Source organism: Vulpes lagopus, chromosome 7 (genome assembly GCF_018345385.1).
Source record: "Vulpes lagopus strain Blue_001 chromosome 7, ASM1834538v1, whole genome shotgun sequence".
In the NCBI taxonomy this organism is placed as follows: domain Eukaryota; kingdom Metazoa; phylum Chordata; class Mammalia; order Carnivora; family Canidae; genus Vulpes; species Vulpes lagopus.
The window spans coordinates 43,218,072-43,235,997 of NC_054830.1; the positions used below are offsets into that span (position 1 = coordinate 43,218,072).

At 35.9% G+C, this 17,926-nt stretch overlaps 1 protein-coding gene across 9 annotated transcripts in view; it reads left to right on the forward strand.

Annotated features, from left to right (window-relative positions):
* The window catches only part of CNTN4 (contactin 4), a 913,336-nt gene that overhangs the window by 241,936 nt on the left and 653,474 nt on the right, over positions 1-17,926 (forward strand). For 3 of the 9 annotated variants that reach the window (XM_041761629.1, XM_041761634.1, XM_041761635.1), the window contains one exon: positions 11,652-11,748. The exons of the other annotated variants lie outside the window; for them this stretch is intronic. The gene's annotated coding sequence lies outside the window, so the exon portion shown is untranslated. The remainder of the gene's footprint in view (positions 1-11,651; positions 11,749-17,926) is intronic. 9 annotated transcript variants of the gene reach the window in all.

The following is a 17,926-nucleotide window of genomic DNA, read 5'->3' on the forward strand; positions in this document are numbered from 1 at the left end:
CCAGCCCTGCCTCTGACTCCACACTTAGCAGGGAGTCTGCTGGAGATTCTCTCTCCACCCTCCTCTACACCCACCCCCCCACCACTCACTCATGTGCATGCTTCCTCTTTCTCTAAAATTAAATGGATAAATCTTAAACAACAAACAAAAAATAAGCTTCCAGTTATAAAAATAAGTCATGGGGATATAATATACAGCACGGTGACAATAGTCAATAATATTGAGTTGTAAATTTGAATAAGAAAATAAATCTAAAAGTTCTCATCACAAACAAAATGTAACTTTGATGACAGATGTTAAATAGACTTAATGTGAACATTTTACAATGTATACAAATGTTGAATCATTACCTTGTACACCCAAAACTAATAAAAATGTATCTCAATTATACTTCAATAAAGTTGTTGGACATTTCCAGAATCAAGATGGAAAGGCAGGAGAAGATCAGCTTCTTTCAAATTGTAATGATGTCCTTTTGGTTGTCCTTAAGGATGGCCTTGGCACCACCTCTAGGTACTATAGCCTTTTGTCTTTCACCACAGGTTGTGAAGGTGGTAGCTTATGGATTAAAACAGCCTCAAAACACAGTTATTTTAGTTCATGTATTTCTTCATCTTTTTTTTCCTTTTAATTCCAAACAGATAAATTTTAAATTGTTGCCAACATTTGAAAATTCAATTTTAGATATAATGATGATTTCCAGATTCTCTTACAGAAGAAATCAGAGTATCTTCCTACTCCAGGCTTGTACTCCTTGATGGCAGAAGGGCTTTCCTGGGCAGCAGCTGCCTTCTTCTTCCTTCTCTAGTTTACCATGCCACTTCATTTGCTACCTATTTGGCCCTGACATGCCCTTGAGTTCAGTATCCTCAGCTGCACAAAGACTTCTGGATTGATGGAATGTGGAAGCTTAGCTCAGCTTTTGAAAGTCTGTCTCTGGTGAACCAAAGATCCTAGGTCCAGCGGCTGAATGGGCCATTTAGTTGTTCCTGTCATATATCTATCAACAAAGTGAAAATAATTTTGGCTTTGTGCTCAGAACCCTGTGCTTTAAATTCTTACTTTAATGTTGGAGCAGGTAAACTAGACTTCTCTGAGACTCCTTTTTCCGGTCAGCAAAATGGAAACTGTAATATTCTTCAAGGACTTACAGCATGTAAATTGGTTTTGTTAACACCACAACAGTCTAATGAACACACAGACAATGGAAGAAAATAATTACATTCTTTTTCTCTAGATTGGCATAAGTAATTTTCATCTTTTGTGAGATATTAGTCAATTAAAAATAAATTAGGAAAATTAAGTACTGGTACATGCTACAACATGGAAAGATTGTGAAAATATTATAAGAAGCCAGACACAAAAGTCCACATATGGTTTCATTTATATGAAATGTCCAGAATAGGCAAAACTATAGAGATAGAAAGTGTAATAGTTGTTTCCAGGGACTAAGGACAGAGAAGAACATGGGGGTACTGCTAATGAACATAGGGTTACTTTTTTGAAATGATATATTATCAAATTAAATAGTGGTGATAGCTGCACAACCTTGTGAATATACTAAAAACCACTGAATTGTACAGTGAATGGTGAATTTTATACATGACATATATCTCAATATATAGTAATAGATTATGAAATGCATTTTTCCTAAAAAGATAGAATTTCTCCCTCAGATACAGTTACTAAGCAGACTTCAGATACAATATAAGCAGACTCCTTAGGTTGTCATTCAAATCAATATGTACCATCTTTCTAAAAGTCCTGACACATCCTCCAAGGCCAAAGACGAAGTCAGGTTTCTAAATCTAAAGATTCATGGTTTAATACAAAGGTTATGAGTGATGGAGGCAAACAGAATTGGATAAACATTTAAAATTTTTCAATTTTTATCTCTGTAAGCCTCAGATTCCTCAAACTACAAAGTAAGGGCACTAATAGTCATTTTGTTGGGCAATTGCAAGAGTCACGAAGAACAAATGTCGAGTACTGATCATAGTGTCAGTTATAAAACAGGCCCTCTATAATTTATAATTTTTAAATGAATGTAACTTGGCTATAAATTTTAGGCTACAACATTATATTATTGGCAGCCCAGCTGTCCCAAGGTTGGTTTTTCTTGTGCTAGTGCCTTGACCAGAAAGAGAAGAATGGTTAGAATATCTGCTAGGACTTAATGAATTTAATCAGCCCTCAGGGACTTTTGATAAGCAGGGAAATATTTAGCAGAGAAACATGATTTTTATTCCTGCTATATTTCTCTTGATAGTCGACAAAGCCTTCCCTAGCAGAGGTAACATTACCTGCGCTGAGAGAAATGTATTAACATACCATGAGGGTAATGTTAGAATGAAAAGAACACATCCCTATGGCCTTACATTAAAATGTTTCTATGTGTGTATGGTTCTGAATACAATTTAAATTGCTACCAAGAAAATAAATCACTGCTTGAAAATGTAAAATTCGATTGCCTTTCAATTTCTATTATTTATGATTTTTTTCCTTTCGAACATAGAGTGTTCTTTTTTTAACTTTGGCTTTCTCTTTGGAAATTGAAATTAAAATCATAGTCTAGGAATATAGAAGATGATTGAGTTATTCAGTGTAGCATATTATAGATTATAACACTAAGCAGGAACTTCTCATTTTTTTTTAAAAGATTTTTAAAAATTTATTTGAGAAAGAAACAGAGAGCACGAGCTGGGGAAAAGGCAGAGGAAGGAGTAGAAGCAGACTCCTTGCTGAGCAGGGGGCTGATCCAGGACCCTGGGATCATGGCCTGGCCAAACGCAGATGCTTAACTGACTGAGCCATCCAGGTACCCCAGAAACTTTTTACTATGAAAAATGTGGCTGTATGAATTGCTCCATTTGATACAATTGCTGTTGTATCCTTTTCTTTATGGATAACAGGAAGGGTTATGCTATGGGGAATGATCAAAATAACAGGAGAATTTGGGGCCATTTGTTTTTTTTTCAACAAGGATATATATAGGGACCTAATTATATGTCAGAAACTATATTAAGTTCTGATGATATGGTGGCAAATAAAATATATGTGTACCTTCAGCTTTTGAGTTTGATAGGTCATAGGTATGGCAGATGCTAAACAAGTAATGAAAAATACTGACTGTGTTAGGTGTTGTGAGGAAAATGAAGAGAATGCAATGATAAATAGGTTATTGAATAAATGAAAGGATGTTCATGAAAGAAATTGAAGATGCTGACACAAATGGAAAGATATTCCATGCTCATAGGTGGAAAAATTGATATTGTTAAAATGCCTACATTATCCAAAGCAGTCTACAGATTTAATGCAACCCCTATCAAAATTCCTATAGCATTTTTCACAGAGCTAGAACAAACAACTGTAAAATTTGTATGGAACCACAAAAGACCCCAAATAGCCAAAGCAATCTTGAAAAATAAAAGCAAATCTGGAGGCATCACAATTTTGGACTTCAAGTTATATACAAAGCAGTAGTAATAAAAACAGTATGGTACTGACACAAAAATAGAAACATAGATCAATGGAACAGAATAGAAAACCTGGAAATAAACCCGCATTTATATGCTCAATTGATCTTCGACAAAGCAGGAAAGAATAGCCACTGGGAAAAAAGTAGTGTCTTCAACAAATGATGTTGGGAAAACTGTCAACTACATTCAAAAGAATGAAACTGGACCATTTTCAGACATTGTTCACAAAAACTCAAAATGTATTAAAGGCCTAAATGTGAGACCTGAAGCCATAAAACTCCTAGAAGAAAACACAGGCAGTAATTTCTTTGACATTTAGCAGCATTGCTCTCCATATGTCTCCTCAGATGAGGGAAACAAAAACAAAAATAAACTATTACTATTACACCAAATAAAAAAGCTTTTGCACAGTGAAGGAAACCATCAACCTAACCAAAAGACAACCTACTTAATGGGAGAAGATATGTACAATTGTTATACCTGATAAGGAGTTAATTTCCAAAATATACAAAGTATTCATGCAACTCAACACTAAAACAACAAATAATACAATTGAAAATGAGCAGAGGATACAAATAGACATTTTTCCCTCTGGAATAAAAAGGGCATACAGCTGGCCAACAGGCACATGAAAAAGATACTCTGTATCACTAATCATGAGACAAGTGCAAATCAAAATCATAAGATATCACCTGGCACGTGTCAGAATGGTTAGAATAAAAAATACAAGAAATAACAAGTGTTGGTGAGGATATGAAGAAAAAGGAAACTTCATACACCATTGGTAATAATGTGAAGTCCTGCAGCCACTACAAAAAAGAGTATGAGGTTTCCTCAAAACATTAAAAATAGAAATAACATAGGATCTAGTTATTCCACTGCTGAGTATTTACCAAAAGAAAACAAAAACACTAATTTGAATATATATATGCACCCCCCCGCTTATAGCAGCATTATTTACAGTAGCCAAGATATGGAAGCACCCCAATTATACATCAATAGATAAAGAAGATGTACACACACACACACACACACACACACTCACACACACGTGCTGGCGTATTACTCAGCCAGAGAAAAGAATGGTGTCTTGACATTTACAACATCAAGAGTGGACTTAGAGGGTATACTAAGTGAAATAAGTCTGAGAAAGACATATACCATATAATTTATCTTGTATGTGCTATCTATAACAAAACAAGTGAAGAAAGAAGTAAGGTAGAATCAAACCAATAAATTCAGAGAATAAACTAATGGTTGCCAGAAGGGAAACCAGTAGAGGAGATGGACAAATGATTGTGGGGTACTGGGAGACATGGGCTTCTAGTAATGGGCTGAATAAGCCCCTCTATAAAAGGTGCAGCATTGGGAATATAGTCAATGGTATTGTAATAACGTTGTATGGCTACGGCTACGGAGGGTAGCTACATTTGTGGTGAGCATAAGGTAATGTAGAGGCTTGTCCAATCACTATTTTGTACTCCTGAAACTAATGTAACATTGTGTGCCAACTGCACTTCAATAAAAATAAATACAGTGAGACAAAAACATGCACAGATTATAGTTCTGCATCACTACTAATATTTCGTGTGAACATGGGGAAGCTAATTTGATGATTGAATATCAGATTTTTCTGTTTTCATTTTTGGGTTTTTGTTTTGCTTTGTTTGGTGAGTTGACTTTGTGATCATTATGTACTTTTCTCTTTTCCTGTTGTTCTCAGTAATACCTTTGGGTATAATATTTATTTTATATGATTTTAACATTACCATACCTCCTATAGCTGCTTTATTTAAATTACCATTTGCCTAGGAATTCTCTTCTACTTTGTTTTTTAACCTTTACGTGTCATTTTAGGTGTGTCTCCTGTTAATAATGTACAGCTGTATTTTTCTGTTTGATTTTTTTTTCTACTTTTATCAAGGGAGTTGAATTTTTGTATTTATTTTTAATATCAAAGTATTTTAATATTTTTCTACCATTTTATATTTCTACCATTTCTTTTTGTTTTTGCCTATTTCTTCTTTCTCGCCTTTTTATGGACTGTTTTTCATAATTCCACTATTCCTTCCTATTTTTTTTATTTTTCTCTCTATTTCTGTTTTTTTTTCTTTTTTCTTTTTTTAAGGATAATTATTTACATTTTTTAAATTTAAGTTCAATTTCCCAACATATAGAAAACACTCACTGCTCATCCCAAAAAGTGCCCTCCTCAGTGCCCATCACTCAGTTATCCCATCCCACCACCCTCCTCTCTTTCCACAACCCTTTGTTTCCCAGAGTAAGGAGTCTCTCATGGTTTGTCTCCCTCTCTAATTTTTCCCACTCAGTTCCCCTCCTTTCCCCTATAATTCCTTTCACTATTTCTTATATTCCATGTATGAGTGAAACCATATGATGATTGTCCTTCTTCAATGGACTTATTTCACTCAGCATAATATACTCTGGTTCCAACCATGTCAGAGTAAACGGTGGGTATTCGTCTCTTCTGATGGCTCAGTAATATTCCATTGTGTGTATGAAAAAAAATATATATATATACACCACATCTTATTTATCCATTCATCTGTCAAAGTACATTATGGCTCCTTATGCAGTTTGTCTGTTGAGGACATTGCTGCTATTCATGTTGGAGTGCATATGTCCTGGTGTTTCACTACATCTGTATCTTTGGGGTAAATCCCCAGCAGTGCAATTGCTGGGTTGTAGGGCAGTTATCTTTTTAACTCTTTGAGGAACCTCCACACAGTTTTCCAGAGTGGCTGTACCAGGTCGCATTCCCTCCAACAGTGCAAGAGGGTTCCCCTTTCTCCACATCCTCTCCAACATTTGTTATTTCCTGTCTTGTTAATTTTCACTGTTCTCACTGGTGAGAGATGGTAACTCTCATTGTGGTTTTGATTTGTACATCCCTGATGACAAGTGATGCGGAGCATTTTCTCATGTGCTTATTGGCCATGAGTGTGTCTTTGAGAAGTTTCTGTTTATGTCTTCTGCCTATTTCATGATTAGATTTTTTTGTTTCTGGGGTGCTGAGTTTGATAAGTTCTTTATAGATCTTGGATACTAGACCTTTATTTGATATGTCATTTGCAAATATCTTCTCCCATTCTGTAGGTTATCTTTCAGTTTTGTTGACTGTTTATTTTGCTGTGAAGAAGCTTTTTATCTTGATTAAGTCCCAGTAGTTCATTTTTGCTTTTGTTTCCCTTGCCTTCATAGATGTATCTTGCAAGAAGTTACTGTGGCCAAGATCAAAAAGCTTGTTGCCTGTGTTCTTTTCTAGAGATTTTGATGTATTCTTGTTTCACGTTTAGATCATTCAACCATTTTGAGTTTATATTTGTGTATGGTGTAAGAGAATGGTCTAGTTTCATTCTTCTGCACATGGCTGTCCAATTTTCCCAATACCATTTGTTAAAAAGACTGTCTTTTTTCCAGTGGACAGTCTTTTCCTACTTTATTGAATATTAGCTGTCCAGAGTTGAGGCCCCCCAATCTGGATTTTCTATTCTGTTCCATTGATCTTTGTGTCTGTTTTTGTGCCAGTACCATACTGTCTTGATAATCACAGCTTTGTAATACAGCTTAAGTCTGGCATTGTGATGCCCCCCACTTAGGTTTTCTTTTTCAAAATTCCTCCAGTTATTTGGGGTCTTTTCTGATTCCATACAAATCTTAAGATTATTTGTCCAACTCTGTAAAGAAAGTCCATGATATTTTGATAGGGATTGCATTGAACATGTAAATTGCCCTGGGTAGCATAGAAATTTTGCTACCAAAATGCCATTGATTTCTGGGCACTGATTTTGTATCCTACCACATTGCTGAATTGTATGAGTTCTAGCAATCTTGGGGTGGAGTCTTTGGGTTTTCTGTATACAGTATCATGTCATCTGTGAAGAGGGAGAGTTTGACTTCTTTGCCAGTTTGAATGCCTTTTATTTCTTTTTGTTGTCTGATTGCTGAGGCTAGGACATCAGAATAGAATAATAGTGTAGAATAATAGTGTTGAGAGTAGACATCCCTGTCATGTTCATGATTTTAGGGGAAAGGCTCTCAGTTTTCCCCATTGAGAATGATATTTGCTGTGGGCTTTTCATAGATGGCTTTTAAGATGCTGAGGAATGTTCCCTCTCTCCCTACATTCTGAAGTATTTTGATCAGGATTGGATGCTGTATTTTGTCAGATGCTTTCTCTGCATCTATTGAGAGGATCATGATTCTTGTTTTTTCTCTTGTTGATGTGATCTTTCATGTTGATTGTTTCAAGATTGTTGAACCAGCCTTGCATCCCAGGGATAAATCCCACTTGGTCATGGTGAATAATCTTAATGTAGTGTTAGATCCTATTGGCTAGTATCTTGTTGAGAATTTTTGCATCTGTGTTCATCAGGGATATTGGTCTGTAATTCTCTCCTTTTTTGGTAGGGTCTTTGTCAGGTTTTGGAATCAGGGTAATGCTGGCTTTTTTTTTTTTTTTAAGATTTTACTTACTGATGCATGAGAGATACAGAGATAGACAGGCAGAGACACAGGCAGAGGGAGAAGCAGGCTCCCTGCAGGGAGAGCCTCACGTGGGACTCAATCCAGAGACTCCAGGATCAGGCCTTGGGCTGCAGGCAGCGCTAAACCGCTGAGCCACCCGGGCTGCCCAATGCTGGCTTCATAAAAGGAGTTTGGAAGTATTCTGTCCCTTTCTATCCTTCGGAACAGCTTTAGTAAAATAGGTATTATTTCTTCTTCAAACATTTGGTAGAATTCCCCTGGGACAGCCGTCTGTCCCTGGACTTTTATGTCTTGGGAGGTTTTTGATGACTGTTTCAACTTCCAATAATCCACTGATTATTGGCCTGTTCAGGTTTTCTATTTCTTCCTGTTCCAGTTTTGGTAATGTGTGGTTTTCCAGAAATGCATCCATTTCTTCTAGATTGCCTAATTTGGTGGCATATACCTGTTCATAATAATGTTTTTTAAATCATTCATATTTCCATATTTCATTCATATTCGTTGTGATCTCTCCTCTTTCATTTATCATTTTGTTAATTTGAGTCTTTTCTCTTTTTCTTCTTAATAAAGCTCGCTAGGGGCTTATCTATCTTATTAATTCTTTCAAAGAACCAGCTCCTGGATTTGTTGATTTGTTTTACAGTTATTTTGTTCTCTGTTCCATTGAATTCTGCTGTAATCTTTATTATCTCTCTTCTTCTGCTTGGTATAAGCTTTATTTGCTGTTCTTTCTCCAATTCCTTTAGGTGGGAGGTTAGCTTGTGTATTTGAGTTTTTTCCAGTTTTCTGTGGGAGGCTTGTATTGCAATGTATTTCCCTCTTAGGACCACTTTTGATGTATCCCAAAGATTTTGACCAGTTTTTTTTTTTCATTAGTTTCCATGAATTTTTAAAAATTCTTCTCTAATTTCCTGGTTGACCCATTCATCATTTAGTAGGATGCTCTTTAACCTTCATGTGTTTGAGTTTCCTCCAGAAACTTCTGGTTGAGTTCTAGTTTCAAAGCATTGTGGTCTGAAAATATGCAGAGGATGATAGCAGTCTTTTGGTAATGGTTGAAACCTGATTTGTGACTCAGTGTGTGGTCTATTCTGGAGAAAGTTCCATGTGCACTTAAGAAGAATGTGTATTCAGTTGCGTTTGGATGGAATATTCTGTATGTGTCTGTGAAATCCATCTGGTCCAGTGTATCATTCAAGGTCCTTGTTTCTTTGGTGATGGTATCCCTAGAAGATCTGTTATTTGCTGAAAGTGCCACCTTGAAGTCTCCTATTATTAGTGTATCATTATCTAAGTATCTCTTTACTTTTGTTTTTGATTGATATACTTGGTGGCTCCCGTATTAGGGCAATAAATATTCATGATTGTTAGGTCAATTATTTTTTAATAGACCCTTTAACTATGGTATAGTGTCTCTCTTCATCTCTTACTACAGTCTTTAGTATAAGCTCTAATTTATCTGATATGAGGATTGCTACCCCAAGCTTTCTTTTGAGGACCATTTGAATGGTAAACGGTTTCCCACCCCTTCATTTTCAGGCTGGAAGTCTGAAAATTTTAGGTCTAAAATTAGTCTCTTGTAGACAGCATATAAATGGGTCTTGCTTTCTTATCCAGTCTGATATGTGCGTCTTTTGATGCGGTCATTTAGCCCATTCATGTACAGAGTTACTATTGAAAGATATGAATTTAGTGTCATTGTGTTACCTATTCAGTCCCTATTTTTGTAGCTTACTCCGTCTTTCTTTTACAGGGTCCCCCTTAATATTTCTTGCAGAGCTGGTTTGGTGGTCACATATTCTTTCAGTTTCTGCCTATCCTGGAAACTCTTTATCTCTCCTATTCTGAGTGACAGCATTGCTGGATAAGGTATTTTTGGCTGCATGTTCTTCTCATTTAGTACCCTCTATATATCATGCCAGCCCTTTCTGGCCTTCCAGGTCTCTGTGGAAACATCTGCTGTTAATCTGATATTTTTCTCCATATAAGTTTAGAATCTCTTGTCTCGAGCTGCTTTAAGAATTTTCTCTTTTTGAAATTTGCAAGTTTCACTATTAAATGTCAAGGTGTTGAATGTTTTTTTATTGAGTTTTGGGGTGTCCTCTCTGTATTTTGGATCTGAATACCTTCTTCCTTTCCGAACTTAGGGAATTTCTCAACTATGATTGGTTCAAATATACTTTGTGGTCCTCTCTCAGCCTCTTCTGGAATCCCAATTAGATGTATATTCTTCCTTTTCAAGCTATCATTTATTTCCCTTAGCCTTTCCTCTGGGCTCTTAATTGTTTTTCTCTTTTTTCCTCAGCTTCCATCTTTTCCCTTAACTTGTATTCTATGTTACTAACCCTTTCTTCCACCTAATTAACCCTAGCAGTTAGAGCATCCAGTTTGGATTGCATCTCCAACTTGGTCATTGTGAAAATATCCTCTTATTACTTTTAATTCCAGCCTGATTAGATATCAATTGTGTAGTAACGAAGCTTCTAGAGTCCCTTATGCTTTTTTCCAGAGCCACCAGTAGCATTATAATTGTACTTCTGAATTGAATTTCTTAAATCCAAACTCTGTAATTTTGTGGCAGAGAGTATTGCTCTTGATTCTTTCTTTTGTGGGGAATTCTTCCTTCTAGTTATCTTTTCTAGTGCAGAGTGGATATATGAGTGAGCTGAGTCAGAAATATTAACCATGACCTAAGTAAAATATACCCTTGGTAATTTCAAAGAGATCAGAGACCAGAAAATAAAAGAAAAAGAAGAACAGAACAAAATAAAGGGACCACTAAAGTGAAAAATATTAAAACAAATTACTAAAAAATAAAAATACAACAACAAAGAAGAATAAAAAGAAAAGAGAAAAAAATGAGGGGAGGATGGTGGTGGTGAGGAAGTGGTAGTAGAGAGAGAATGTAGTCTCCCTGAGGGGTCTGAAAGAGTAATCCTTTGGTTCTGAGTGTATTTTGTTCTGTATGTTAGAAGATGCTCAATCCCAAATTTATATAAACCAGCAATACTTATATAAAGACCCATCATTGACCACAAAAACATAAACAAGATAAAAGAGGGGGGCAGAATGGGAAGGAAGAGAAAATAGAATCTCACAGAATGGACCAACATGATGTTCCACTTGGTTTTGGGTGTATTTAGGTCATGTGTTAGAAGGTACTAAATTCCACAATTGTAAAAAAAAACAAGACCAGAAAAACAAAAATCAAATACCCATATCTTTTATATCTACCAAGATTAAGTTGAAGACGTTGAAGGGAATCCAGAAGTGAAAAATATATCTAAGCCATAATTGTAGAAATATGAAATTCAAAAAGGAAAAAACTTAAAAACAAAAGGTTAGTAAAATATTGTAGTTAAGGTGGGAAAAGAGAAAAAATATTGGAAATTTTTAGTCTGGTATAAAAATGAGTTGTAATAATAATAATAATAATAAAAAAGGACCCTCTAGTTCTATATACTATTTTCTCTCAGTCCTGGAGCTTTCCAGTGCTGCTTGTTCAGTAAACTTGCTCTTTCCTTGTTCTTCCAGCAGTTCTTGTGGAGGAGGGTTCTGCTGCCCTGATTCTCAGGTGTCTGTGCCTGAGTGGAGATGCCCCACCCCTTCCCATGTGCTTGGCTCAATATGAGCTGTCTATTCTGTTTGGCCTTTGTTCCCTAGAGGCACTGACTGTGCAACGGTGCCCAGGTGCAAGGTGAAAGAAAGAGGAAAAAAACATGGTGCCAGCCAGATTTCCAGCTCTGGAGTCGAGCTCCTCGTGAGTAACTAACCACAGTCTCCCATTTTATACTCTTCTCATTTCTCCTGGGGGCAGGTGCGGGTACACTGATCTGCATAGCTTGCTGGGCACCCACTGGCAGAAAGTTCTTGTTTTCCTGTGCCCTCCCCTCTTCTGCCTCTCCCAGGGGGAACGGAAGATAGCCAGCTTTGTCCACTTTGGCACCCTCAGATCCAGGGCCCTGCACCCACCATCTAGGGGACCACCTCTCCTAAAGGGAACAAAGAACAGTCACCCCTGTCTCTTACCAGGCTGTAGTGAAAAAGCAGCTCTGGAGCCAACCCGTGTAACCTTTGGGCTTCTCCCAAATGCTCCAAGGGCTGTGGGGCTCCAGCCCTTTACTGAGATCTGACCGCAGCTTGCAGTGAGCTTTCCCCCACATGCCCCTCCTCTTTTTTTTTTTTTTAATTTTTATTTATTTATGATAGTTACACACAGAGAGAGAGAGAGAGGCAGAGACATAGGCAGAGGGAGAAGCAGGCTCCATGCACCGGGAGCCCGATGTGGGATTCGATCCCGGGTCTCCAGGATCGCGCCCTGGGCCAAAGGCAGGCACTAAGCCGCTGCGCCACCCAGGGATCCCTTTTTTTTTTTTTTTTTTTTTTAATTTTTATTTGCCCCTCCTCTTATAGTGACTCCAGGAATCTTGATGTTTCACTGATCCTCCTGCTAAGCACTGTTCTGTTAGGAAAACTGAGGCATGGATTTTTAAAGTTCCTGCTTCTCCAGTCCTGGGCTTTCATACCCCAGAGTCTTTAGCTGCTCCACTGTAGCCCTGCTAGTCATGGTTCTCCTCCCTCACTTTATTTCTTTTTTCTTTTGTTTGCCTTCCTACCTTGTTAGAAAAGAAGACTTTTCTCATTGTAACATTCCAGCTGTTCTCTCTTTATATCTCAGTTCGAATTTGTAGGTGTTCAGTGTCTTTTGAAAGTTATCTAGGTAAGTTTGTGGGGCCAGGTGAGTTGAGGACCCCTACTCTTCTGCTATCTTGTCCTAGTCTCTATTTCTGTTTCTCATAAGTTTCCTAGAATTTATAAAGTTATCAATGTTGAATTTAACATTATTAAAACCAAAATCGTTTAATTGTAATTGTACCACCCAAAGTTGCAAGTTATGGTTATATACATAAATTAGTATTTAATTCAACTTTATCTTCCAATTGTTAATAATTATTATTGTTATGTTTAATATAGTTACAACTTAACTTATGCATATTTTCCTACATATTGTATCAGTTTATTGTTTATCATTGCTTACAGCATCCCACTTCCTTTGAATTCAAGTTATTTTTAAGATATCCATGAAATAATTCTTTTAGCTAGTTCTCATAATGGTATATTCTATAATTTTATCTTGAAATATTATTCTTTATCATTAATTTTGAATAATGTTTAAGAAGCTTTGTAATTTGTAGTTGACAATTTTTTACTCTCAATACTTTGAAGATATTTTAATTGTTTTCAATTCTTCATTACTATAGATAATTTTCTGTTAGTCAAATTGATCTTTTGTGATCTGTTTTTTTTGTGTCTGCTTTTAAGACTTTGTGAGTGGAATTTTGCATTTTCATTACAATATGCCCAGTTATGCATTCATTTTTAGTTTTTCTTATGTAATACTCCACTTTCAATCTGAAGACATTTTTTTTAGTCTTGTAAAACTCTTATTTACCATTTATTTGAATGTTGACATGTTTATTTTGCACCATTTATGTATCCTATCCAGAATTCCTTTCATATTTCATATTTCTTTACATTTCCATTTTGTATTAAGGGGAAATTTTTTAGATTCCTCCTTCAATTTTTAAATTGTTTCTTCATCAGTGTCTACCCTGCCATTTAATTTTTTTAAAGCAATGAAGATAACTAGTTTATGCTGCATTAGCAAATGACCCCAAATCTCATGAGCTAAAACAACAGCAGTTTATTTTATTATGTTACATGACCAGTGCAAGTTAATAGGCAAAATCTGTTTGTTATATTTTTGATTGATGGAGTTGCCATTGATTAGTGAAGCAAAATAAGAAAACCTGGTGGATTATGAGAGGTTCTTCCCAGTATCTATATATCATTTTTACTCACATTTCATTGAAAAAAGAATTCACCTGGCTGTGAGTGACTATCAAGAGGGCCCTGGCTGTGAGTGACTATCAAGAGGGCAGGAAATATAATCTCAACATATGCCTAGACATAAAGAAGAGCCAGAATATTTGTGAAAGGCACTTAAGTTCAACCCTAAATGTTTGTTGGGTTTTTAAAACTTCAATTATTGTAATTTTTAAAATTTCTACAAGTTTCATTTGGTTCATCTTTCTGGTTTTGTTTTTAATCACAGCATTCTGTTGTTTTATTATGGGCTCAATTCCTTTTTATCTGTAATCATTTTAATGACTTCTGTATTCTATTCAAGTTCATAATTTGTATTATTAGTGCTCCTATGTCATATTCTTTTTAATGTGTAACCTGATTCTTTTTTGTGATAGTTTCTTTTTTTTTCTCTTTAATTTATAATTTTCTATTGTGAGTTTAAATCAAATCTTTTTATTGTGAGAATGCTGTGTACCCTATGTTGTGAAAGCATGCTCCAAGAAGTGGCTTTGTTTTTGCTTTTAGCAATTGGGAACTTTAAAAATCTATGCCTGAATTTAAAGAGTTCTAGACCATTTTTTGTGTTAAGGTGCTATATTTCATGGGTATTATACATTTAGATCATATATTCAAGCTTGACAAACACTTGTGATCTCAGTTTCTTATAGGAGATACATTGACTCCAGGAAGGATAACAAGATTTCTTACTTGTTTTTTAAGTCATTTTACATAGTTTTTTTATTTTGTGTTCATTGACCTGGGAGATCTGTATTTTATATAAGAATTTCAGATCTATCTCCCTGTGGCCCACTGTCTAATGTGGCATTAGTTCCCTGGTTTACTACTCCTTGAACCCAGAGCACTGAACCAGTGAAGGCTCTGAATTACCACCATAGTAACTGAAACTTAATGTTTATTTAGTCTTTGATTCCTCTTCTCTTTTATGATATCTTCAGAATTTCCTTTCATTTGTTTAAACTTGGCAGAATTTTTAAATACATTGTTTTGGTTATATTTTATTCATTTCTTATCTGTGTTTACAGGTGAGCATTGATCTATCTTAGTCAAGTCTACCATGTTATTAAAACTGGCAGTTTCTAGAACCAGGTTTCTACTCTGAAAGAAAAGGTGCTTAAATTACATTTTCCACAATGATCCTATGACCTAGTGACACATCTCTCTAAATGTGAACTAATGGGAAGAAAAAACAGATTGAATATCAGGTCTCCTGTCTTGTTTTCTACTTTAATATTAACCATATGTATGATATTACAGAAATCCATAAACTTTGTTGTTTTCCTATCTATAAAGTAAAAGGCTGGGATAAAGTCATTTATCAGTGACTTAGATAAATGGATTCTCTTCTCACTAAGCATGTTTAGAACAGATATGTTTTTAGGAAAGCCCCTACTTCATTCCCACTATTCTAATATTTATACGATTATTTCTAGCTAAACTATTTTTAACATATGTTACTGAAAAACTATGTCTTGACTCAATTTAGTTTGTGGGATTTTATAAGTAACCATGTTTAAAGGATCATCAATCCATAGATTAAATCTATGGATTGAATGAAATTAGTTTAGAATTATAAGGCTCTCAAAAGATAACTTTAATATAAAGCATCCATGGATTGCTGTAATGTACTTTTTCAAGACCTTCTAGAGTTAGCCTGGGTTATTTCTCTCATTATAGAAAGAAAGAAAATGGGGTACATTTTTATCTTGCCATGTTTAAACTAAGACATACAGTAGCTTGTCAAAATTGCAAAACAAAATCTTGAGGATATTTAGTACAGGATCCCCCTTTTAATTACACATGGAGTGAAGGTATGTAAACTTCAGAGATCATACAAAACACTCTTTGGAGTCTCCTCTTTGAAAGTGGTCCCAAAACCATATAGACTCCAGGTTTTGAGCATTATAAAGATGTGGTAATAGATATTAACCAAAGGCCAATTAGTTGCTGTCAGTTTCCTTTTAGCTACATAAATTTAAAAAAAAAAAATTTTTTTTAATTTTTTTAATTTATTTATGATAGTCACAGAGAGAGAGAGAGAGGCAGAGACACAGGCGGAGGGAGAAGCAGGCTCCATGCACCGGGAGCCTGATGTGGGATTCGATCCCGGGTCTTCAGGATTGCGCCCTGGGCCAAAGGCAGGCGCCAAACTGCTGCGCCACCCAGGGATCCCAGCCACATAAATTTTAAAGAAAAAATAAGAACGATCTATCTGAAGATTGTATAGAAAATTTACTAAAACCCAAGCTTGATTGGGCAGTTGGGTGGATCAGTCAGTTAAGCATCTGCCTTTGACTCAGGTCATGATCCCATCGTCCATGTTTAAAGAACCATGGTCCTGTGATCCAGCCCTGTGCAGGGCTCCCTACTTGGTGGAGAGTCTGCTTCTCTATCGGCCCCTCCCTTCTGCTCATGTGCTTTCCCTCTCTCTCTCTCTCTCTCTCTCTGAAATAAATAAATAAATTCTTAAATAAAATCCAGGCTTGCAAGGACTGATAGACTGTCTGCAAACTGTCAGCATAGCTCTGTTTTCACAAACACATGGACTGGGATAATATTACCCAGTGGAGACATTCAAATACAAAGTGGAATAAGATTTCAGATGTAGTGCTGATGGTCCAATATAAAGCACCCGAGTACATTGAAACAAATAACCAGAAACGAGCTAGAGAAATTTGAGAAGCTTAAACTTGGGGAACTGTGAAGAGAAATTGAAAGGAAACAACAGTTCATTTTATCTGCAAAGGATGAACTATCACACAACAAGAGGATGTTAACATATCTCTGGTGAGGCTGTTGGGGGCAGGGCATGGAAGAATTAGAGACATCTATGCTTTCCATTAAGATGTGTTTTGAAGTGAGACACTTGTCTCAAAGGTCAAGGACTGAATGTGCCTTAGAGCAGTGGTCATGGTTATTTTACCTTTTAATCCACCTTTGAAATAAAAGATTAGAGGTAAGATAAAAGCCAACTGGATCCTTGCTGGAAGAATGAAGCTTTTAAAGGAGAGCCATAATTACAGCTATCTTCAAAGTAGGTGGATGCCAAGTCTTAGGGAAGTGCAGGATTAACCTTGTTGATAATGAGAAAACCAAGGATTTGGAGAGCAGGTGGTTGGACACAGCTGCTGAATAATCCTCTTAACCTCATCTGTACTTCACAGGGAGAAAAATAGCAGGAAAATAAAAATCTTCACCAACTGGTTGATAGCAATCAAATAAAAGGAGCATCATAAGTATACAAGGGCAAATTTGTCCTAATGCTAATAATTTTGAACAAAAGAAGTAGTTGCTTTAGAGAGGTAGGTACTATTATAAAATAAAGACATAATAAGTATGCCTAAAGGATAAAATAGAATAGGATTTTGTGGGTGGTGATTTCTTCAAGGCACTTTTAAAGCTATTATTCACTAAAGGCATAAAGCCCTCTTAATATTTCATCATTGATTTTTTTTCATAAAATAACTAGAAATGAATAACTTTCAGTCAATATTTAATTAGTAGTTATATATTGATTTAATCAGAAACCATATGTCTCTTCAAAAAAAAAAAAAACTGTATGTGTCACTCTCCAACAAAAATATAAGCAAGGCAAATGTAACAGAGAAAAATGGGAAGCAAACCAGGCAAATTGCACCAGACTTTATGGAAGAGAAAGAAAACCTTAATCCATTAAGCCATTGACATTCCTTGAATATTGTACGAGAGCCTAACTAGTCCTGATTAATATCTTCTTTCCCCCAAAGCATGATGTAGCCTGAAAAGAAATGGCCTAACATACTTGCATTTCTGTGCAATATAATGATTCTATGTCTTTATTGTTACTCTGTTTTTAAAAGGTCCTATGTTGAGTTTACCTCAAATGTGTTGACTGCTGAAGCTCAAGTTCTCTTTATTACATAGAGAACCATAGAGTATAACTCCTACCATAAATGTGAGATCATTTAGTGATCCTACTGGAAGAGTAAACTCATAGAACACAATGAGTGGAAATCACCCTAGGTAACATCCAGGTCAGGTCTCTCATTTTATGGTTGAGGAAATTTAGGCTC